Source organism: Silene latifolia, chromosome X, assembly GCF_048544455.1.
Source record: "Silene latifolia isolate original U9 population chromosome X, ASM4854445v1, whole genome shotgun sequence".
NCBI classification, from domain to species: domain Eukaryota; kingdom Viridiplantae; phylum Streptophyta; class Magnoliopsida; order Caryophyllales; family Caryophyllaceae; genus Silene; species Silene latifolia.
Window position 1 is genome coordinate 31,490,255 of NC_133537.1, and position 25,435 is coordinate 31,515,689.

A 25,435-nucleotide genomic window follows, 5' to 3' on the forward strand; every position below is an offset into this window, starting at 1 on the left:
GGCTGATTTAGACTTGCCCATTCAGCCTGAAAAGGCTGATCCAGACTAAGCTAGCTGTCGTGTCAGCCTGATGGCTGATTTAGGCGTATGCCGCAGTTTTGGACTACTTAACCTTGTTCATGACGCAAGGTGTGTTCATCACGTTTAAAGCCAACAGGGGCGTAATTTAGGCAAGTTTATCGTCATTCTAGGACCAATGGGACACTGCAGGATTCTGGTAGCGCAGATATCCCTACGTTCCATGTTCGTGTGCATGCATGGTGGGGCCCTGATTAATTGCGATTAGTGAGAGCTACGTCCAGGGGGTGGTATCAGGGGTATTTGGGTAAACGTGTTTAGCTATCAACCAGGCTCCCTTTCGTATGTTCCCATGATCACTTTGGTCGTGGTGCTCCTTGTGGAGAAAATAGGTTAGGCATGTTGGAGTGCCATGTGCCTTGTCACCCCGCGTTGGTAGTTGACTGTCCTGCTAGATATCCTTTCAAAGTACCATAGATACCAGAATTCAGAGTGATGTACCTAGAGAAGCCTGAAAATAGGAAAATATATTAAAATGATGTGAAATACCTGTCGCTATCTCATGGGGTACCAGAGCAATTGTGGTCCTAGGACGCTGCCAGACCACACCATCTAATAGTAGTTTAAAGTTTTAAAAAGAGCTAGAGACACCAGAAATAAAAGTGAAATTGGCAGTATGCCTACTACCGGATTTTAACTTTAAAAATGATTTGGCTTTTCATAGTACATCATTCTGAAAGCTAAAGTCTACTTGTTATTAAAACTAATATCTCTTCAGGTAAAGTATGTTCTATGGGCGTTGTATGATTTGACCGTCCATAGTCATCAGTCTGTATGCACCATGGCCAACAACTCCTTCTACCTGGTATGGTCCTTCCCATTTGTAGGCGAATTTGCCTGCTTTTCGATTCTTGGTGTTTTGAAACACCTCTCGGAGAACTAGGTCTCCTACCTCCGGAGCCCCGACTTTCACATTCTTGTTATAACTCCGGCCCCGATTGTTTGTAGGCGACCAGGACGGATTTTTGCGCTTGCTCGCAGCTCGTCAATTGTGTCTAGGCTTCTGATCATCTCTGCATTATTCAGTTCCCCTGTCATATTTTCATAGCTATGAGTGGGAACTAGAACTTCTGACGGAATGACTGCTTCCGCGCCAAACACCAGGCTGAAGGGTGTTTGACCTGTTGTTATCTTTGGTGTCGTTCTGTCCGACCATAACACTAGTGGCAATTCATCTGCCCACTTTCCTCCTAACTCCTGTAACCTCCTTCTCAGATTGTCCATGATGATTTTGTTATTGGATTTAGCTTGACCGTTGGACTTTGGAGTCCTGGGTGCTGACTTTTTTAGGGTGATGTTCCACCTGGCGCAGTATCCCTCGGTATCGTTGGAGATGAATTGTGAGCCATTGTCACATATGATTTCTGATGGGATACCAAACCTGCAAATGATGTTTCGTTTTATAAACGAAATGACATGTTTATCTTTACTTCGTGAATGCCGCCTCTATCCACCTGGAGAAATAATCTGTCATTGCCGGCATCCAGGTTCTCGTTTCCGTGGCTCGTGGCAGGTCCTACTATGTCCATGCCCATGCCATGAATGGTCGGGGAGAAATGATAGGGTGTAAGGGTTTCGCCGTGGTGATGAATCATTGGCGCCGAGCGCGGGCGCGTCACATTTGCGTGCGTGCTCGCCGCATGCATCTGCTTTCATTGTAGGCCGGTAGTATCCTTGCTCGAGGGCTTTATTTGCGGACTCGCCCCGCATAGTTTCCACATTCGCCCATGTGGAGAGCATGTAACACGATCTGTGCTTCTTCCTTGTCCGGTGCACCGTAAGTAGGGGCTGCTAGTGATTTTTTCGAATAATATATCATCAATGAGTATGAACCTGGAGGCCTTCACTCTGAAAGCTCTCACTTCTTTCTTGTCGTCTAGCAGCTTGTTATAACGCAGCCAGTCTAGGTAAGGTGTGCGCCAATCCCAGTCATCTACTTGCTCAGATGTTTGATCAAGTGACTGTGAGTTCTCAACTTCCTCTGTAACTGCTTGGGCTCCTTCTCCATTCTGTGGATCCTCCAGTTCTCCTTTATCTATTTCATCTGCCTTCTGGACAGAAGGCTCTAGCATATGTGCCATTGGAATGTTGGATAGTTTTGTTGGTTTGAATGTTGGCCCCAGAGTTGCTAAGGCATCTGCTTCCACGTTCTGATCCCTGGGGATCTGTTTGAGCTTGCAAGTTTCGAATTTCCGTTTTAACACCTTTGATGTTTTTAAGTATGCAATCATCTTCGAATCTCTGGCTATAAACTCATCATTTACGTGGTTGACTATTAGCAAAGAGTCACTGGATATGCGCAGGTGCCTGACCCCTAACTCCAGAACTAGCGTCATTCCCAATATCAAGGCCTCGTATTCTGTTGCATCGTTGGTTGCCTTGAATTCGCATCTTACTGCTTGCGCTATAAGGTCTCCCTGTGGTGATCGCAGGATTAATCCCACACCCGCCCCCTTTGGTTGGAGGCTCCGTCAATATGCATCTGCCAGACCTCTGTCTCCCTGCTTTCCTCTAAGGTGAGGATCTCCGTATCTGCTAGATTCTGGATGGCTGGGCTGAAGTCTGACACGAAGTCGGCCAGTGCTTGCGATTTGATTGTTGTTCTGGGGTCATACTGGATATCGTACCTACTGAGGTGTACATTCCATTTTGACATTCTGCCTGATAGTTCAGGTTTTCAAGAGATGTGTACCTGGTCTCTGCCGGCAGTAGAGACTTGCTTACGTAGTATACTGCCTTCTGCTCTTTTTCCTGCTCTCTGACCAGAACAGCACTCACTGCCACTTCTATGACGGCCGGGTATAGGAATAGTGGTTCTCCGGCCGGCCGGCAGCCGGCGGGGTGGTCCGAGGTAGTGTTTCAGCTCTCGAAGGCTTGCTCGTGATCCGAGGTCCATTCAAACTTCGGCTTTTCCTTAGTACGTCGTAAAACACCTGCACTTATCTCAAGATCTTGAAATGAACTGTTTCAAGGTCGCTACCTTTCAACTAGTCTTTGAACATCTTTGGGCTTCTCAGGTGACTCTAGTTGTAGGACAGCTTTGATCTGCTCGATGTTAGCCTCTATCCCTCTTTGAGTTACAATATAGCCTAAGAATTTGCCAGAAGATACCCCGAAGGTGCATTTAGATGGGTTTAGCTTCACTTTGTATTCCCTGAGGGTGCTTAATGTTTCTGCCAGGTGCCGCATGTGATCTTTGGCTATTTCTGATTTCACCACCATGTCGTCAATATACACCTCCATAGTTCTTCCTATCCGCTCTTTGAATATACGGTTAACCAGCCTTTGGTACAAGGAGCCTGATTTCTTTAGACCGATCGGCATGACGTTGTAGCAATATATTCCTCTTTTGGACATGAATGCCGTCTTCTCTTGATCTGCAGGATCCATCTTAATCTGATTGTATCCACTCCATGCGTCCACGAATGTCAACATCTCATGTCCAGCTGTTTCGTCCACCATTGCATCAATATGAGGCAGCGAGAATGGATCTTTAGGGCATGCTTTGTTGAGGTCGGTGAAGTCCACACATACTCTCCACTTTCCATTCTTCTTTGGCACCACCACTACGTTAGACAGCCATTCTGGATATTTTACTTCTTTTATCTCCTTTGCTGCCAGCAGGCTATCTACCTCTTGGTTGATCACTTTGTTTCTTTCCGCTGCAAACTTTCTTCTTCTCTGCTGGATGGGTTTACACTTTGGGTCCACACTAAGCTTATGCGTTATGATGGACGGATCTATTCCTATCATGTCATCGTGTGACCATGCAAAATAATCCATGTTATCCTGTAGGAACTTGATTAGTTGCTGTCTCAAGCTTCCTGTGCATCCTCCTCCAATGAGCACAGTTCTTTCTAGGTGCAGCTTGTCCAGGTTGATTTGATCCAGCTCTTCAGCTGGGGGTTCGATGTATTCGTCTGGATAGGTCGTCAGTAATTGCTATGCGGGAGGGATGGCGGTGCACTTAAGTGCCTTTTATAGCGACCTATAGCTTCCTCCCGATCTCCTCTTATTGTTTCTACTCCCCATGGTGTGGGGAACTTTATGACCGGGTGATATGTTGAGGGGACCGCCTTCAATGCAGTGCGACCATGGTCTTCCCAAGATGACATTGTAGGTGGAGGGTCCGTCATAACCAGTGCACTGACTTGCTTGTTGACTCCTCCCACATAGGTTGGGATGACTATCTCGCCCAATGAGTTGGCTGTTTCCCCACTGAAGCCTACTAGCGGAATAGTTTTCTTCTGCAAATCCTTCTCGCTGAATCCCATGTTTTCTATGGTTTTCAGCATGATTAGGTTGGCCGAGCTTCCTGTATCTACCAAGACCTTCTTAACTGTGCAATTAGCCATTGATAAGGTGATAATAAGTGCGTCATGATGTTCTCGTTCGTCGTATGTATCTCCTTCGTCAAAGTTGACCGCTGGTAGGTCGCTGTGAGAAATTCTACAAGAATTGGCTGGCCTGTCCCCTTTGGTCTCGGTGGCACGCCTCTTGGCTGCTGAGTATGTCAGCCCGCTTAAGTCTAAGCTGCCTGTTATCACGTTTATGATTTTGGTGCGTGTGAGTGGGTTTGCAGGCTTGGCGGAGCCTACCTTATCCTGCTGCTTGCCCCCACGTGGTAATAGGTGGCTCAGCTTTCCTTGCTCATACAGGCGCTTGATCTCTCTTCGTAATGTGTAGCAATCCTCAGTGTTGTGCCCAATATCACGGTGGAACTCACAAATTCTTCTTGCTACCCTTTCTCCATGATTGCTCTCCTACCGGTGGGTTGGGCCACCTTACTCCATCTCCCATTTCCCCGAGGGCCTTCAAGATTCCTCCGATACCTGTAGTGAATCCATACTCTGCCAGAGTAGGGAGCTGCTGATTTTCCTCGATTCTGTTGACTCCCTTTTCGTATGGCTTGTACCTCTCGTCCTTCTTGCTGGTGGTTTGCTTTCTTCCCGATTTCTCCACGGCTGAGGTACTAGAAATACTTGGCGTGCTAAGTAAGCTAGCTCTGGCTAGAATATCTTCCTCCAATCTGATTGCGGCAGGTGCCTTCTCTTCAGATCGCCTCGAAACTATGGCGAGGGGATGCATAGTCACCGCTTGTATAGGTCGTAGTCGTGGTGGAGGCCTCTTTGAAGGCCTCTGCTCGCTCGAAACATCGCACTCTCGTACTGCTACCTTCTCATTGTTGAACCTAGTATTGTATTCTCTGATCGTCTCTCTTGCCCCCTGGACGATTCTGTACAGATCTCCTGCGTGCTTCTGTGGTTTTCTGCTGCTTGCAAACTGTTGAGTAAATGCGTTCACTAATTCAGCAAATGTAGATATCGACCTATTGGGCAGGCTCACAAACCATCGAAGTGTCGACCCTGCTAGGGTGGACCCAAATCCTTTGCACATGCAAGCCTCCTTGACTTGCCCTACCGTTGTTACTGTCATCATCTTCTGCTTGTACTGGCTTATATGATCAAAGGGATCTGCTGTGCCATCGAAGAGGGGCATATTTGGATTTGTGAATCCCTTTGGCATGGCTGTGATGGATATGGTGTCCACGAATGGTGAGTCGGCATAGCTGTCTAGTGCTGCTTTCTCGAGTGGGGTGGCAACCACAGGACCCTGCTCGTATTTCTTTTAACTCAATCACTTTGATTTGTTATCTTTTGAATTTGGGGTCACTTTGTCATCCCAGGCCGCCCTCTTACCGGTTCAATATCCGCCTCCCGATCCAGGGCTCTTGAAGGTTCGATGTGTTCAGTGCTAGAGGAGTTGTTTAACGATCGTCCCCCTTTGCCCGATCCATTTGTTGGTTCGACTCGGATCCTGCTCCAAGTGTCTGATCGATCTTGGCGGGTATGCTGACGGGGATGCCACCTGCTCATACTTCTACACACGGTGGCCGCGGGCAGTTGCAGCGTGAGGTATCCCGGCCCTTGTGAGGTTATCCTTCCATCTCGATGGTATTATGGGACAGATCCAATCGGTTATCGATTCGGTAGGTATCGTCGAAGTGGATTCTGTTGCACTGATGCCCCTGCGTCGGATCTACCCGGCGGAGACCTTCCCACGCGTCGCCCGCTTTGGGGTGGCGTCTTTGTTTCAGGATGTCTATCTGCGCCCAGAGCTCTCTGTCCCTCTTTCTTGCTTCGACTTCAGCTTTCTTCTGGTCTTCTCTCATGTTTTCCATGGCTTTCTGGAGATTCTCTACGCCAGTGAGTAAGATTTGTGTGGGACTAGGTGGTGGGGTGATGCCTGAGCTCGACGTTCCTTTATCTGATCTGGCCTGGGTTGCGACAGCAGGAGTCCTAGGAGGTAGAGAAGTTTTTGCTGTAGGTATGATTCTTGAGGTGTGTCCGGGAGCTTGTGTAGCCACTGTTGATGCCGGATTTTGAGTAGAGGGTGGTGGTGGTGATGGCTATCTGCTCCCTGACACGACGTCCGATGCTTGCTTATCCATTGTGTATCTAGAGTATCAACGATTGACGACCACAATGCCCCACGGTGGGCGCCAAACTGTTTAGGTATTTTTTTACCAAGTTGATTGATTAGGGTTAATGCGGTCTTACTCGGTGGTCGGTCGTATGATTGTTCGTGTGTTGATGCGTGAATAAAGAAATAAAGTACGGAATGTAAATTAACACGTGAGATTTCGTGACGCGGAAAACCCGATGTAGGAACAACCGCGGGAGGGACGGTACCCTGTCAAATATCGCACTATACTTGAATAGGAGGATGATTACAACTGAAACGTAAAGCTAATCCTGCTGGCGTGAGGCGTCAGGCCTCCAAGATCTTGGACGGATGTATACTTGGGTATAAGAATATGCTAATGCCTTGGTGTAAATAGGTGTGCGGATGTGTTGTTGAATGTCCTTCTTGATTTGCTTCCTTGGCTATTTATAGGGTGAGAACCCTAGATATGTCCTATTTTGATTATGCAAAGGGAATATAATTTCCATAAGAATTCTTTCCAAATTCGGCCGCCTTTCCCAATTCTCCCTGATCTCCCTAACTTCTCCCTAACTTCTCCCTAACTCGTCTTTCCTTACTCCGGACGTCTCCTCTGATAGGCCCGTGGTCTTCTTTCAGCCCGCTCCCCCTTTTCCTAATTACGGGCTTCCTCCCTCCTTATCACTCCTTCCATAGCCTTTTATTTTATTAAGTGGGCCTTCCTTATTGTGCTATTTTTAGCCCAAACACTCTGTCTTCTAGAAATAAACTTGTATTCTAGAAAGACAGCTTCAGGAGCCACAAACCCGTTGTACTCGTGATTATAGTAAGGAAAAATGAGCATTTGTTTCTTTTGAAAACTTACAAACACGGTACCCTACCATTTCATATCTCATATGATTCGTTTTAGATTTAGTGGAAAAATAATTTAGACAAAATGATAAAATCCCCAAAAGGATCAAGTAACTCAAAGTAACTTGATTAAAGTTCAATCCATATCGAATAGAGTTTGATTTCTTATCCAACCACACATTATCCCATAATGCGTGCTAAGAGAGATTAACTTGTGATACTATATCACATTTCCTTTGGCTTATATCAAAGTCTTCACTTTGATAGTCCCATCACGACTAAATCGTGATTCCTGGAACTCTTTGAACTTCTTCAAAGATTTCTCTATTTACCTTATTAAGTGAACACATTAGTGTCAACTTAAATCGTTGGTAAAAGAAAATGATCAACCTATTTTGGATCAATGATTTACAACCTCGATCTCCTTTTCAACCAAAAGCACGAGACATCTTGCTTTGAATACAAGATACGCATATACCATAAGATTAACAATCTAATGGTTCCAAGAGTACTCGATAACTCTTTGTGTTCATCATTCCAGAATTTAAGGTTTAATTTTGGGTTACCAATTTGAGTCTTGCATCATCTACATGATATGTCATTCTAGTTTGGTTTAGAATATAATTACCTTGATAATGGGCTAGCCATACATCAAATCATGGTGTATAAGGTCACAAAAGTGAAACCTCTTTTGTATCTTAACAAGTTTATATTCTTATTTAGAGTTTATGCACTTAATAGTCACAATTAAGTACAACTTTAAACCCAAAAACTAGATTGAGTACACAGTGACCCTATCTCTCAACATCATTGTTGCTAGTCGTCATATTCTAATCATCCTATGTATCAAATATAATGATGAAAACCACCATCGGTTTCTAATATTGACGAAGTAGTATTAGCAAAATTTATGTCAATCAAATAAACATTTAAAGAAGAAGGTCCCATTAGATGTCTGATGTGACCATAATTAGCGCATATTTAGCCCCCGAATTAGCCTTGTTCCCATGCTTTTTAGTGCATATTTGGGTCATTTATTGTCTTTAGTTCTTTGTTTCGCATATTCTTTGAGATTTTGATCCCTTGGTAGGAAAGGAGTGCAAATCTTGCATTTTCATGGCAAAACGAGACTAAATTGATTGAATCCAATGACCAAGCATCACGGAGAGACAAGATTAGAAGGCCTTTGTACATATTATAGTAGATGAGCAATGTTGAGAAAGGATCCTTGAGTCCCCAAGGAAATCCCCAAGGATTTTATGAAGAAAAGGGAAGAAAAGAAGAAGAAATGTTGCTGAGGCACAATCCGTGCGGATTGACCACAATCCGTCCGTCTTCCACAGCACAATCCGTGCGTTTTCTCCCTAAGACGCCCGGATTTGCAGCCACCAGAATCCGCCCGGATTCACCTGAAGACGCCCGTGTTCCACCGCCAGAATCCGCCCGTCCCGACTCCAAAACGCACGGATTTGTGACAAAGACAATTTCGTCTTCTCCAAGCTACAAAGAAAGAAGCCCTTCCTTCGAAAAATACTGGCTCCTCCCTGCTCAAACTAAAAAGTGTAATTACTAGTTTAACCCTTAGTTAACCCTAATGCATCCCCCTAATTTCCACTATAAATACCCCATTAGTCTAATTAGAAGAGCATGTTCTTCTTATCAATAATTAGAGTAGTTAATATCAATCAAATCTCTCTTTAGTATTGTAATCAACAATTAATCAAGTTCTAATACAAGTTTTATTTCCTTAATCTCTCTTTTGTTCATCCTTTATTTTGGGTAATTGAAGATTATTTGGGTTATTATTGGGAGATTGACAAACTCTCAATCAAGCATCAAGTACTTCTTTTATTCTTTGCTTTATTATTGGAATCATTAGTAGGTATAATTCTCTTAATCCCTCTTTAATTATTGCTAATTACTTTCATTTATTCCTCATGTTTCCTTTTGTTGGTATGATTGACAACCTTGCTATCATGATCAACATGATAATGAGTGAGTAGTCTCTTAGCTAGGGTTAATGGGTAATTAGGGGAAACCAACATGGGGAATGATTCATGCTTAAATTAATATGCTTTCATGGTTTATTTGCTTGCTTGTTTTGATCTCAACTCATGCACATGTTATGTTTGATGAAATGTGAGCCTATGAATCCTTGCATTTTTTACCCATCACCTATCTTTTCAATGAGACTTGTAAGACATAAACCAACTCGAGTCTCATTAGACCATGCATGTTGTTGAGTAGGGAAGACTAAGTTGACTTGTAGGTGTTGTATAATCTAATCGATTCGGCTCCGGGACCCAAACTTTCCTAGGATTGTAAGATATAACCCAACTCAATCCATCACAACAATAATTGCTTGCTTATAATTTGAGAACATGTTTGTATGATCAATTTCCATGAATCCCCTGTGACCCCATGACACCTTAGTGCTTTTTATCAATTGTTTACAACCCTTTTATTTCATCTTGCTTATTTACTTTCATTGCTATTTTAGTTTAGTGACCTTCTACATCAACCCAATTTGTGACACCCCTAAGACACCACTAGTTTCAATAGAAATCTCATCTCAATTCCCGTCCCTTGGGATCCAACCTTTACTTGCCTCTTTACTAATTGTAGAGTTGTTTGTGAAGCTATAAATTGTGTTTTGATTCGGACGTGACCCAACGACCAACACGAAACGGACCGATCAAAAATGGCGCCGTTGTCGGGGACGGTGTTTACTTGATTTAGATTTTCTTTTATTGTTATTAGTTGTGTCTTTCTTTACCTTGGGGAAGTAAAACTCCTCAAGGTTTGTTCTAATTGTTTTCAAGTTGTTCGATATTTTGCAAGATGGACTTTATAGATTGTTTTGTAGAGGACCACTTAAGTATACTTTTCTTCAAAGATCCCATGCAAGCATTGGAAGCCTTGGAGGCAAGTGAGGCTAAAAATCTGTATTGGGAATTGGAGGTGGATCTTTTTGAGGCCGCTCTAGCTAACAAAGAACTTACTCATGCACAATCCGTATTAGTGCATAACATCCTTGTGGAAGCATGTCAACCCATAGAAGATGAGCAATCCATCTTAGAAGATATTTTACAAGCTCAAGAGCAAGAGGAACGCATCATGGAATTTGATATGATGAGGTTGACGAAAATGAAGTTGAGTATGCCATGAGAATGGAATGTCTAATGGAGATGGAGCAAATTCTCAATGAAACTCCAAAGGAGGAAAGTGAGGTACAAACTCCTACTTTAAAACCCCTTCCCCCAAATTTGAAATATGCCTACCTTGATGAATCAATGACCAAGCCCTTGATTGTTAATGATAGACTTGATGATAACCAATTGGGAAAATTGCTTGATGTGTTGAAACAACATGAAAAGGCTATAGGTTATAGTCTAGATGACCTTAAGGGTATAAGTCCCAACTTTTGCATGCATAGAATTCATCTAGAGGAAGACCATAGACCTACCATTCAACCCCAAAGAAGATTGAACCCCCACATGCAAGAAGTTGTCAAAGGAGAAGTTATGAAATTACTTGATGCGGGAATCATATATCCCATATCGGATTCTTTGTGGGTTAGCCCCGTCCAAGTGGTACCTAAGAAAGGAGGTACCACTGTAGTGACAAATGAAAAGAATGAACTAATACCCACAAGAATGATCACCGGTTGGCGTATGTGTATTGACTATCGAAAATTAAACTCCGCAACAAGAAAGGATCGTTTCCCCCTCCCATTCATTGACCAAATGCTTGAGAGGTTAGCCTCCAACAAATTCTTTTGTTACGTTGACGGGTATTCGGGATTCTTCCAAATCCCTATACACCCGGATGACCAACATAAGACCACCTTCACATGCCCTTATGGTACTTTTGCAAATAGGAGGATGCCTTTTGGTTTATGTAATGCCCCCGCCACTTTCCAAAGATGCATGATGAGTGTCTTCTCCGATTACTTAGAGACCATAATGGAAGTTTTTATGGATGATTTTAGTGTTTATGGAAAGGACTTTGACTCATGTTTGCATAATCTTTCCCTTGTATTGCAAAAATGTGAAGATGTTAGTCTTGTTTTAAATTGGGAAAAGTGTCACTTCATGGTCAATGAAGGAATTGTTTTGGGTCATTTGATTTCGGAAAAGGGCATCGAGGTCGATAAAGCTAAAGTTGAGGTGATAGAGAAACTCCCACCTTCCGTGAATGTTAGAGGGGTGAGAAGTTTTCTCGGTCACGCGGGTTTTTATCGCCGTTTCATAAAGGATTTTTCAAAAATAGCGAAACCCCTCACTCAACTTTTGCTTAAGGATGCCCAATTCCAATTCACTGATGAGTGTGTTGAAGCCTTTAATAGAATCAAGGAAGCACTAATCTCGGCACCAATCATCCAACCTCCAAATTGGGAATTACCTTTCGAGATTATGTGTGATGCTAGCAACTACGCCGTTGGAGCGGTTCTTGGCCAACGGGTAGGGAGAGCTCTTCACGCCATCTATTACATAAGCAAGACTCTCGACCCTTCCCAAGTGAATTATGATACAACCGAGAAGGAGCTTCTTGCCATTGTCTATGCTTTGGATAAATTCCGTTCCTACTTGCTTGGATCCAAAGTAATTGTATTTTCGGATCACCGTGCTCTCCGACATCTCTTGATAAAGAAGGAGGCAAAACCAAGATTGTTGAGATGGATTTTGCTTCTTCAAGAATTTGACTTGAAAATAAGAGACAAGAAAGGAGCTGAGAATGTAGTGGCGGATCATTTGTCAAGGATCCGGTTTCATGATGAAAATGGAGAAACCCCGATCAGTGACTCATTTCCCGACGATATTTTAATGGCTATTCAAACACAACTTGAAAGGCACATCACCCCATGGTTTGCCGATTATGCCAATTATATTGTTGGAAAGGTACTCCCTCCAAATTTGAACCACAACCAAAGGAAGAGATTCCTATTCGAAGTAAAGAGGTACTTTTGGGATGACCCAAACCTCTACAAGGAGTGTAGTGATGGGCTCTACCGGAGATGCATCCCTCAATGGGAAATCCAAGGAATCTTGGAAGGATGTCATTCATCACCCTACGATGGGCACCATGGAGCAAGGAGGACCGTTGCAAAAATTCTTCAATCGGGCTTCTATTGGCCTACAATGTTTCAAGATACAAGAGAATTCATTATTCATTGCGATGCTTGTCAAAGAACGAGGAATATCTCTTGGAGGAACGAAATGCCACAAAGGGGCATTCTAGAGGTGGAGATCTTCGATGTTTGGGGAATCGACTACCAAGGTCCCTTTGTGACATCCAATGGGAATAAGTACATCCTTGTGGCCGTACACTACTACAAATCCAGGCAACTACAACGCCCCTTTAACAACGATTATTCACGAAAATCACAATAGACGTTGTAGAATGTATGGCGCGAATTTTACTAAAATCAATTACAACGGGTATGGTTATAAAAACCGTTGTTATTCGTTTTAACAACGGGTCACACATGAACAACCGTTGTTAATAATTTGGCGCAAAATTGGCGCAAAGTTAGTGAAAAGTAATCACAACGGTTATTTTTGAAACCCGTTGTTAAAACTTATTTAACAACGGGTGTTTTTTACAACCGTTGTTAAAACATATTTCACAACGGTTGTTGTTTAATAACCGTTGTCAATACCTTCCATACTCTAAACCACACAAACACAAGTCTGCTGTGACCACAAAACACAAACCTTAATACACAAACACAAACCCAAAGAAGACAAACACAAACACAAAACACACACTTTCTCATCGTCTCTTTCTCTCTTTTTCATCGTCGCTTTATCTTCTCGCCGTCACTGTTGATTTCATCGTCTCTTTACGTACGTTCTGTAATTATCAGGTTTGTTTCATCGTCATTATTTTATTTTTCTAATTATTTCATTTCCATGTATGTGTTTTTATCGACCATTAGGTTCCGTTCAAAGATCTGCTAATTATTTCATTTCCATGTATGTGTTTCTAATTATTTCATTTCCATCTTCTTTGGCGTCCTTCAGTACGGATCGAGCATAGTAAGAGTCTTAAGGATGATATCATTCATTTTGTTGGAGTTTGGAGTTTGTTTTGAAAGATTAAGGAGAGGGTTAATTTATTTGGAATTTGTTTTAGCAGTTAGGGTTTGGAGAATATATTGAGATAATGGAAATGCATGTTAGTTGAGATAATGCAATGTATTTATACTAAGCAATGTGTGGGTTGAGTTGATTTTTAATTAATATATATGTTAGGAAGTTGTGCCATAATCAGCATCATCATATCTCTCAATGCTGCTTCAAATCTTATTGGACATTGATGGCGGTAATAATAACTGGATCTTGATGATGATCGATCTATGGAGTTGAAAAAATGGAAGCAAATCAAACAAGCATAACTCAACACTTTCAAAATGATCATTTCATTTAATTTTAAACCAAATACATTACAAAAATTATCAGAAATCAAAAGATGTATAATAAGCCGGAACAACCCCGGTTAAGCGTAAAAAGCGCTTCTCAACCGGCCACCAATCACGCCACTCGGTATACCGCTAACTTAGGGTCATTGGCTTCATATTTTGCAATAATAGATTGAATATATGCAAGGACACGACTTGCATGTGGAGATAAGGTTGGAAGAGTACAACTCAACATATCTCTCGTCATGACCAAGTTGCGAGTAACAAAGTCGACGGTGGGGTATGAAGATGATGATGATGAGGCTTTGTTGACAAGCCGGACTGCTTCACGCCTCTTAATCCAATAATTCCGTTGATGTTCAAGGGATACTTTGATTAATGGGTGTTGATCGGTGGGAAGCCCGGCGAGAACCTTCACATCATCTTCAATCGTTTGTGTAAGCCATTCTTCGTTGTTGATAAAATTAGGGTTCATTGCCATGTTGTTTCAATTAATGAATGTTAGTAAAGGATGCTTTAATATTTATAGCTAGTCACATTTATAAGTTTTTTCAAAACCGTTGGTAATTAATTTAAGGGATATTCTGCATGCATCGGAATTCTAACGGGCCGTAATTATACATGCATCTAGTAATATTTAATTTAATTTTTTTTTTTTATTTTTTTAAGAACAAACAACAACGGTTATTTACAAACAACCCGTTGTCGTTAGATATAACAACGGTTTTGTATATTCAAACCCGTTGTTATAACTTTCCCCCCAAAATTGAGTCACACTTTCCACAACGGGTTTTTATACTTAACACCGTTGTTAATATTTTTCACAACGGTTTCCTTAAGAAAACCAACCGTTGTTAAAACCTTTTACAACGGACGCTTTAACAACGTTCACTTTTTTATATAACAACGGTTTTTGACCGTTGTTATAGCCTGTATCTGTAGTAGTGGTAGATTAGGTCTCAAAGTGGGTGGAGGCAATTGCCACTCCAAATGATGATGCAAAAACGGTCACCAAGTTTTTCAAGAAGATAATCTTCCCAAGATTTGGAGTTCCTAGAGCGATCATTAGTGATGGAGGAACGCATTTCCATGAGAAGAAGCTTGCATCTCTTTTGACCAAATATGGTGTTCAACATAGAACCGGCTTGGGATATCATCCTCAAACAAGCGGTCAAGTTGAAATTTCAAATAGAGAGATCAAGCAAATCCTTGAGAAAGTTGTGAACAAAACTCGGAAGGATTGGAGCACAAATCTTGATGATGCTCTTTGGGCTTATAGGACGGCGTATAAGACTCCCATAGGAGCCTCCCCTTACAAGCTTGTCTATGGAAAAGCATGTCATTTGCCAATCGAATTGGAGTACAAAGCTTATTGGGCAATCCGAGCACTTAATCTTGATCTCAAATTGAGTGGTCAAAAGAGGATGATTCAAATTCAAGAGTTGGAGGAATTCCGACTACAATCCTATGAGAATGCAAAGATTTACAAAGAAAGAACGAAATTGCTTCATGATAAGAGAATTAGACAAAAGGCCTTGCATAAAGGAGACAAAGTCCTTCTATTCAATTCCCGCTACCGACTTTTTCCGGGAAAGTTGAACTCTAGATGGATGGGTCCCTATGTGATAACCGAAGTTGGGAAATATGGAGATTTTGAACTCAAGGGGGAAGATGGAAGCAAGTTCAAGGTCAATGGTCAAAGATTGAAGCCATATTATGAAGGAGCATTCATTGGAGAGGTCGAGGTCACCTACCTCGGGCCTTCTCATCCTTGAAAGGACCATCAAAGGGAGAGTTTGGCGGAGTCCTCCCTAAACCACCACTTGTAAATATACTAACCCTCTAACTTGTATTTATTGTTTTATTGCATTTGTTTTAATAAATAGCATGAACTCTTTTCATGAGCGTAAGTGAGGGAGGGTTACTAATGAATTTTGAATGAAGGAAGGACCAATTTTCAAGTGTGGGGAAGCATCTATGAGAGGAGAGAAAGTCAAAGGAAGAATTCACAGCTTGAACCCATGCGTTTTCCCTGGAATCCGGCCGTCTTGCTGGAATCCGAGCGGCCTGAGGAGAATACGTCCGTCCAGCTACGCTGAGAATGTGAAGATTTTTGGACTAAAGGTGAATCCGAGCGTCCCAGAAGGTAAAACGCCCATCCTGAAGAATCCGGCCGGCTTTGCAGAAAGACGCCTGTCTTTCTACCTGTGCATTTCAAGGAAAATCGCTGTAAAGGAATCCGTCCGTCTTCAGAAGAATCCGCCCGTCCCGATGAAAAAGAATCCGAGCGTCTCATGCTCGGGACGCCCGTCTTTGAGGCGTCAACTTTTGGAAATTTAGCTGTAACAGAATCCGTCCATCTTCAGAAGAATCCGCCCGTCCCGAGAAGCATGAATCCGAGCGTCTTCTGCTCGAATCCCGCTCGTCCTCCCACGGTGTTTTGACCCGATTTCTCCTAATTAAATTACACCCCACCACACATATAGTGACACATCACTACTCCTTCCACTTGCATTATAAAACCCACCTCCTTATGACTCCCATACATATCCAAATCACTCTCTTAACCCACAAGATCAAAAAGCCCCAATTTTCTAGGGTTTCCAAAGGCAACACTCAATCAACAAGGAGCATCCTTATCCTTTCACAAATCAAAAGAATCCAGCTCAATAATCAAGAATGGCACCAAGGAGATCCTCTTTTAGGAATGCAAGAAGACCAAGGATGAGGGGAAGTTCTTCTACCTCCCATGTCAACACATTAAGAAGGGAGCATGAAGAGATTGTAGATCTCACAAGGCTTGATGACTTCTCAAATGTGGAATTTGTCAATGATGTGCAAAGATTAGTCTTCCACCGGCTTCTAAGTAAGAATATTCTTCCCACTAAGTTTTTATGTCATGCTACTTTGAGGAAACTTGGGATTTATCACCAAGTGGAAGCTCTCTTTGAAGTATTTGGTCTCTCAACCCTTTTTCGCATGTATGAAAAAACTTATCGATCTCTTGTGCTTGAATTTTTGAGCTTTTTGAAGATTACAACCTTGAACAAAACAATTTGCATAGAGTTTAGGTTGGAGAATGTTTCTAGGATGATGACCCTTGTAGAATTCGCAAATGTACTCGGTCTCGATGTTTCGCCTACCCGAACATCGAAGCCAAAGAAGTATAGTGTTGAACCTTTGTGGAGGGCCATGACGGGCCGGGATTTCATATATACCAAGAATGTCTTGCTTTTCATATCCAAAATCCTATCTTGAGGCTTACTTATCCGCCGAGATCCGGCCATCGTGAACCAATTAGACCTTGTGTTTATGGAATCCTACCTCAACATTCAAGGAAGAAATGTGTATCACTTCAATGCACCTCTAGTATTGCTAGAGAAATGGGCAAAGTTTAGAAATGGGGACGATGATGGAATGAAGCACATTGTGAATGGAGGACTCATTACTAGGCTTGCAAAGCATTTCAACCCGAGATTCAATGAGAATAATGAGTATGCTCCTCTCTTGGGAAACACTAGGATAAACGAAGATCTTCTTCTTATTCACCACCATTGGATAACCCTTGAGGGGGTTGATAAGCGGATAAAGTGGTTAACAAAAGGAAGCGATCCGATTTATCTTCCAATGGCCGACCTACCACGTATCTCCCCAAGAAGAGGACACTTGTCTCCAATGCCATCCTGCCTCATCCCAAGTCAAATAAGGCAAGCACCACCACCTCCAAATCCACCACCACAACAACAAGAACAACAAACTCAAGATGAGAAGATCAAAGTGCCTCCCTACCCATTTCCCTATCAACCGTATAACCATCCAAATCCCTTCATCCTTCCCCGTGACGACTTTGTCACGGGAATCTTACAAGATTTACACTACCGTCAATACGAAACCTCCGTGGACACTTACTATGCTCTCTACCCTCAATATCACGAGATGGTTCGAAGAGGACGGATTAGTGAGGACGGAGCATTTCCCTCATGGGCTCAATTGAATTTGCTCTTCCCCAATTCGGAGAGAGCTAATGAAGGGGCGAACGGGAGACAAGAGGAGGGAAGCAACAATTCTTGTGGAGGAGACACGATGGAGCTTGAAAGTGAAGAAGACGAATTCATGGACCCAAGTTTGAATGATGCATCAAAGGAGATATGGGATAGCGATGTAGAGGGAGATGATGCCGATCTTTAGAGGATTACTTCATAGCTAGGTGGAGCGGGCAAGAGGCACCCACCTAAGTTTAAGTGAAGTTTTCTCATCTCCTCTCTTTATTTTTCAAAGTTTCATGAAAAACTTGTATTTATTTTTCTTCATCATTGTTGGAGTAGTCCTAGCACCATTGAGGACTCACACCTCGGTACTTTTTGAGGTGTTCTCATTTTATTGTTCCCACTTTCAAAATCCAAAATGACAAATTAGTTTCATGCATTGCATAGTGTGTGCATGAACTACACCCATCCTTGGACATTAGCAATAATGTCTAGATCGGTTTGGGGAAGTTAATGCATACACAACGGGAGGTAATCTAAATTATCCTCTCCGTCATAAACAAAAACCATGCATCATGTAGTGTAGATTAGTGTAGATTGCATCTAGTGTAGAAATCATGCATCATGTTTGCGTAATTTCCCATCATTTTGGCCATTGAGGACAATGCCCATATTAGTGTGGGGATGGGGAATTCTAACTTAACTTTTATTCAAAAATCCAAAAAATGGAAATTTTTTGAAAAACCCAAAAACATGTTTATTCCTTTTGTAGTGTAGTTGTATTGTATATATTGTATATATTGTGTTTGTTCTATCCTTGTTCACATTGATTGACTACGCCACATCCGAGACATGAGGATCATGAAGACCGCATGGTATGATCTTTCCAATCTCCTTTTCCCTCTTTATGTTAATGACTATGTGGCTTTATTTTGATTGATGCGGTATAACAATGTGAATTTAGGACTTGCATTTAGTTTATATGTCATATTAGTTGATAGAATCACTTGCATTAGGATGTATATATTAGTTGCATCATTGCATGTAGTTGCATTTAGATAAAACATTTTGAAAAGTGCCTAATTGAGAACTTTGACAAGAGCAACTAACCCATTACAAATACTTTTTCAACTTAAGACTTTGCCTACTAGAATGGTTGTAAAACACCCTAGATAGTGTCATACTAGTGTCTTTTGACCCATGACCCAAAGCCTAGTCAAGGGTTTGCATGTGAGTCACCTATCCAACCCCGTGATGCGATGTGGACTTGGTTAACTTGTCTAGGTGACCTTGATTGACCTTGTGGTAAGGCAACCCAAAAATATTTTCTATCAATAAGCTTGAAGTGCTCATTTCAAAGAATTTTGTCATGTGGAAATAATTTAATGCCAAGAAAACCTCAAAAGTTATGAATTGTTGAATGTTGAGAAATTTAATTGTTTTGATGGAGGCGTACCACTTCGATGTGCTTTGGAGCGGGATCCATTGAATTGGGCTCCCACACGGTTGTGAATTCGGCCGCCCAGAGACAGAGTGACTATCACCCCGAAAAGCTATTGTCTAGAGGTTAACCGGTTGCCTAATACGCGATTGGCGAAAGCAAAGGACACTAGCCCGGAAGGGACAAACCCCATCTTAAATTTTTGAAATGTGAAAATGAAATGAGGACAATTTTGAATACTAGTCATATCCACCCGTTGTGTATAAAGATTTGAGCATTTCATTCCTAAAAAGCCTTTTGTCAAGCCACTTTGTCGAGCTTGGGACGATCCATGACCTTTACTTTTGTAGAGAATTCGAGACTTGTCATGTCATATGCTACTAGCATCATAGGGATCATCATTCCACCACCATCCGATCGCTCTTGACGAAAGCATTTGGAAATTGAGGACAAAAGTAGTCTAGTTTAACACCATTTGGAGGTGATTTAGTGCCATCCTCTTAGCCTTAGTAATTTGTTAAACTAGTATTTGTGAAGGATTACATGCTCTTAAATTTGTTCTCTCTTGGTTGCCTCCGCCACTTGATGAGGAAGTGGCTATTCCTTTTGTAGATGCATCCATTATTTGATTTTGTGTGCTTTAATGTTTGGATGTGTCGCCATTTTGGCAAGACCCACCTTGCCTTGCAAGAAGGCATCCTACCTCATGGTTGTCTTGTTGTAAGTTGAAGGGGCGGAGTGAGACCCGCTAATTGTCTCATATCGGCTATGTTATTAGGTTAGTTTAAATAATGGTCCTAGTCTTTGTCACCTCTTTACTCGGGACGAGCAAAGGTTCGGTTTGGGGATATTTGATGTGACCATAATTAGCGCATATTTAGCCCCCGAATTAGCCTTGTTCTCATGCTTTTTATTGCATATTTGGGTCATTTAATGTCTTTAGTTCTTTGTTTTGCATATTCTTTGAGATTTTGATCCCTTGGTAGGAAACGAGTGCAAATCTTGCATTTTCATGGCAAAACGAGACTAAATTGATTGAATTCAATGACCAAGCATCAAGGAGAGACAAGATTAGAAGGCCTTTGTACATATTATAATAGATGAGCAATGTTGAGAAAGGATCCTTGAGTCCCCAAGGAAATCCCCAAGGATTTTATGAAGAAAAGGGAAGAATAGAAGAAGAAATGTTGCTGAGGCACAATCCGTGCGGATTGTCCACAATCCGTGCGGATTGTCCACAATCCGTCCGTCCTCCACAGCACAATCCGTGCGTTTTCTCCCTAAGACGCCCGGATTTGCAGCCACCAGAATCCGCCCGGATTCACCTGAAGACGCCCGTGTTCCACCGCCAGAATCCGCCCGTCCCGACTCGAAAACGCACGGATTCCTGTACAGCACAATTTCGTCTTCTCCAAGCTACAAAGAAAGAAGCCCTTCCTTCGAAAAATACCGGCTCCTCCCTTCTCAAACTAAAAAGTGTAATTACTAGTTTAGCCCTTAGTTAACCCTAATGCATCCCCCTAATTTCCACTATAAATACCCCATTAGTCTAATTAGAAGAGCATGTTCTTCTTATCAATAATTAGAGTAGTTAATATCAATCAAATCTCTCTTTAGTATTGTAATCAACAATTAATCAAGTTCTAATACAAGTTTTATTTCCTTAATCTCTCTTTTGTTCATCCTTTATTTTGGGTAATTGAAGATTATTTGGGTTATTATTGGGAGATTGACAACCTCTCAATCAAGCATCAAGTACTTCTTTTATTCTTTGCTTTATTATTGGAATCATTAGTAGGTATAATTCTCTTAATCCCTCTTTAATTATTGCTAATTACTTTCATTTATTCATCATGTTTCCTTTTGTTGGTATGATTGACAACCTTGCTAGCATGATCAACATGATAATGAGTGAGTAGTCTCTTAGCTAGGGTTAATGGGTAATTAGGGGAAACCAACATGGGGAATGATTCATGCTTAAATTAATATGCTTTCATGGTTTATTTGCTTGCTTGTTTTGATCTCAACTCATGCACATGTTATGTTTGATGAAATGTGAGCCTATGAATCCTTGCATTTTTTACCCATCACCTATCTTTTCAATGAGACTTGTAAGACATAAACCAAGCCGAGTCTCATTAGACCATGCATGTTGTTGAGTAGGGAAGACTAAGTCGACTTGTAGGTGTTGTACAATCTAATCGATTCGGCTCCGGGACCCAAGATTTCCTAGGATTGTAAGATATAACCCAACTCAATCCATCACAATAATAATTGCTTGCTTATAATTTGAGAACATGTTTGTATGATCAATTCCCATGAATCCCCTGTGACCCCATGACACCCTAGTGCTTTTTATCAATTGTTTACAACCCTTTTATTTCATCTTGCTTATTTACTTTCATTGCTATTTTAGTTTAGTGACCTTCTACATCAACCCAATTTGTGACGCCCCTAAGACACCACTAGTTTCAATAGAAATCTCATCTCAATTCCCGTCCCTTGGGATCCGACCTTTACTTGCCTCTTTACTAATTGTAGAGTTGTTTGTGAAGCTATAAATTGTGTTTTGATTCGGACGTGACCCAACGACCACATCTATTTAATTGTGAACACGAAACGGACCGATCAATGTCCCACAACTAACTTGTTGATTCTTCAATAATTTGGGGTAGTTTCTTTTCTAGCGTCCAACAATTAAGACAATGGAAACTTTATCGGTCGGGATTGATAGGTTTAGTATTGTTATTCTCAATAACGTTACTTTTAACATTACCTTGTATCAATTCCATTCTAATTTTACTTCTTTGAACCTCACGCTTTTCTTAATGGTTTAAGAGAATGCTCCCACTCATTTCAATGAGTCTTTGCTAAGAGAAGAAAAATTGAAATTCATGAAGACTACTCTTCATTCGTTTGTTTTAGTCTTAAAACTTTCATTGAAGTGGTTGCGGTATTTTGGTCAATTTTGATTTCCAACAAATCTAGTTACCAAAATGATGTAACGTTTCAAAGTACTTAACTCAATTAAGCATATGAGAAACAATTCATTGTAAGTAGATATGTTAGTCAAGAATCAAAAACCCATTTGATCACAAATAACTTTTATCTATACTCTTCACAAGAGATCCTTACAATGGATAATACGAGATTTTTAGAAGAAAATTTAAATTTTGTCTTTAGTTACGATGTTTAAATAGAGATTTGAACTAAAATCGAAATGATATCGTATATAAAATTGAGGTAAAGAAATAGAACAATATGATAACGGAATAATGAAAACAAAACATTTATCGTTATAATGATACTTGTAAATAATATAACAAGATATGAGCATTTATATAGTGACCTCTACCCAAATATTATAAATGATTCCAAGACCCAAATTCATATTAACTTGGGCACGATAAAGCCGATTCAACTCTCATCAATATAACTCGGTGGATTAACTCTTTAATCGATTCTACTTTTAGAACTCTTGGTCGATAAAATTACATTAATATTTATCTTTAGCCCGAAACACATCCGGCAACCGTCAAGAATACTTTCGTTGAGTTTAACCCAAAGTTCGAATAAATGTGTCCATGATCCAAATTTACATCAACTTGGGCATCGGTAAAGCCGAATACAACCCTTCCCTTTATAAATTCGGTGGGTAGACATTTATCACCCACTTCCCCTACGTAGCAAGGTTTGTACCCCGGTAAGGCCGAGCGCACTCCCTCACGAAATAGGTTTTCATGGTTTCTAATTTTTGGTAAGGCTAAGTCTCAATTGTTAATTTTAGCGAGAGGTCATGTCAATTTATTATCTATCACGTTTTAAGTGAACTAAAGCGGTGAACTATGATAATTGTAATTGACACGGTCGATTTACTCGATTTAATGATAATGCATGTTTTAGTTATGACGATTTAGCGATGCATGCAACATATAAATAAAATGCAAAGCATAAATAAAATCCTAGTATGACCTTCCTAAAATAGTAAATCTAATAAACTATTACAAATTCAGAAACCAACTCCTTTGGTCCTTTGAACTTCGGTCTTGGCACGCATTTCAAGGCAACACTTTCTTTCATGGATCGCCTTCTCTAATGGCACCGTCTTCAAGGAACTCCGGAATAATTAAATTACAAAATGAATTACATAATTTCCTATTATACATTTGTAATAAAATAAAAATAAATATATATATTAAATTACAAAATGGTGATACGAGATCACAATAATTACAACCAAATCGATATTCCCATATATTTCGGGTAATACCAATTAAAACTAAGGCCATACTAAGTAAAACTACATAATTCAAAAATTACATAAAATTAAAATATGACAATCATAAATAAAATGCAGCATTATAATATGTATGAGCATGCCAAAATTTATGCTAAATCGCCTTTAAGAGCCAATATCGTATATTAATCGATTTTTACGGATTTGCGTGATTTAACTTATTAAAATCACAATAATTACTTAAATTCATATTTATGTACAAGTTAATTACCCTAACCATCTTAGGACTCAAAATTAGTCTCCACTAACATTTGACAATAATTAAACTTGATTTCTTAATATTGTTCATAAATGGACCCAAAAACACAAAATTATGCTATAAACTTCAAATTAAATTATAAAAATTTCAAATAATTTCGAAATTTGAAATTTAAACTCATGAACATACTGAAAAAATACCATGACACTCATAATGTTCAAAACTTAGGTTAAAAATTTCGAAACTTTATCGAGAAAAACAATGTTGCGGTTTATCGGTTTTAACAATTATGACCATAAAAATATGAGAAAAATTATATTCATTAAATTTTCACTTTTAGATCTTATATATATGATAAAATGCAACATGTGACATTTTTCCTTAGTCATGAAGTATGTTTTAGCATTATTACTAATTATAGTCACTATTTATGTGATTTTTCATCAAAAATTCATAAATCATGCATAAAGACTTCATTATAGCCAAATATTTTACACACATCTTGTAAAATTGCATGTGACAATATACTAAATTTTCATGACCAGATTCGAAATATAACTCATATTAACCTATTTACCCATTTAAATACGATTTTAACTTAAAAATCCATATTTCGAGCAAAACAACTTATTTTAACATGAAAATTTACAGGCCATCAGTAGATAATATATGTGAAAACATATCCAAAAACCACTAAAAAATTCGAAGTTTAGATATTTTTCATCCAAAAATGACATTTTTATCATAAAAATCACATTTTAATGCCAATATTATATAAAATGAACAATAAAATCCATAAATAAACCAAAATTTCCTAAAAGTCACTTAGGACCAGAAACTTTTAACATGCAAGGTTATTTTTAGGTATATCTTCATAAAACCAAATTAATTAGTTTTGTATGTTAATCATATAACTCGGAAAAACTATAAACCGATTTGCATGCAAACAACCTAAGGCTCTTGATACCGCTTGTTGGAAATATTAATCTCATTAATTTACATATTCATATATGAAATAATTTATTTAGTCATAAAATAAAAGTTAGATCTTATGCATGCAAACTTTAATAAAAGAGATGGAAAAATCTATTTCTCACCATCTTATTTCGGCCATTTGGGCACCAACAAGACCTCCTTCTTGTTAGTTCTTGAGCTTTCCTTATAATGGATGAACAAGGTTCAAATTAGAACCTCTCCCAAAATCATATACCCAAGGTGTTACTCTTAATAATTAATAATATTATGAACTAGTAATATTATTAATCTAGCTTAAAATTGACCCAAAAAATTATTTTATTCTCCTCTATTTCGGTTTAGAGAAGAGAGTTTTTGTGATTTTTCTTTCTCTAAAAATGTCTCACAAAAATGTAGAGAATAATCAATTTTCTTACACTAGAAAATTATGTGTTGAAGAGTGAATAATAAAAGAAAAGCCCTTGTCTTTTCTATATAGAAAACCGGTTGGAGGGGAAAGGAGAGCCCACTGCATGGTCTTGTGTTCTTCTCAAGACAAGACTAGGCATGCATGGCTAGTCATTAGGCATAATCATTATGTTTTCCACTTAAAATAAAAACACAATATAAACCTTATACTCCCTCCATATTTTCGGCACATTTAACATAAAATGGATGGTCCATTTTATTTTTTTTCATTTGTCAATTGTAACATATGTGACATGTTAATTGACATATAAAATTGTAATGTATTTTTAAC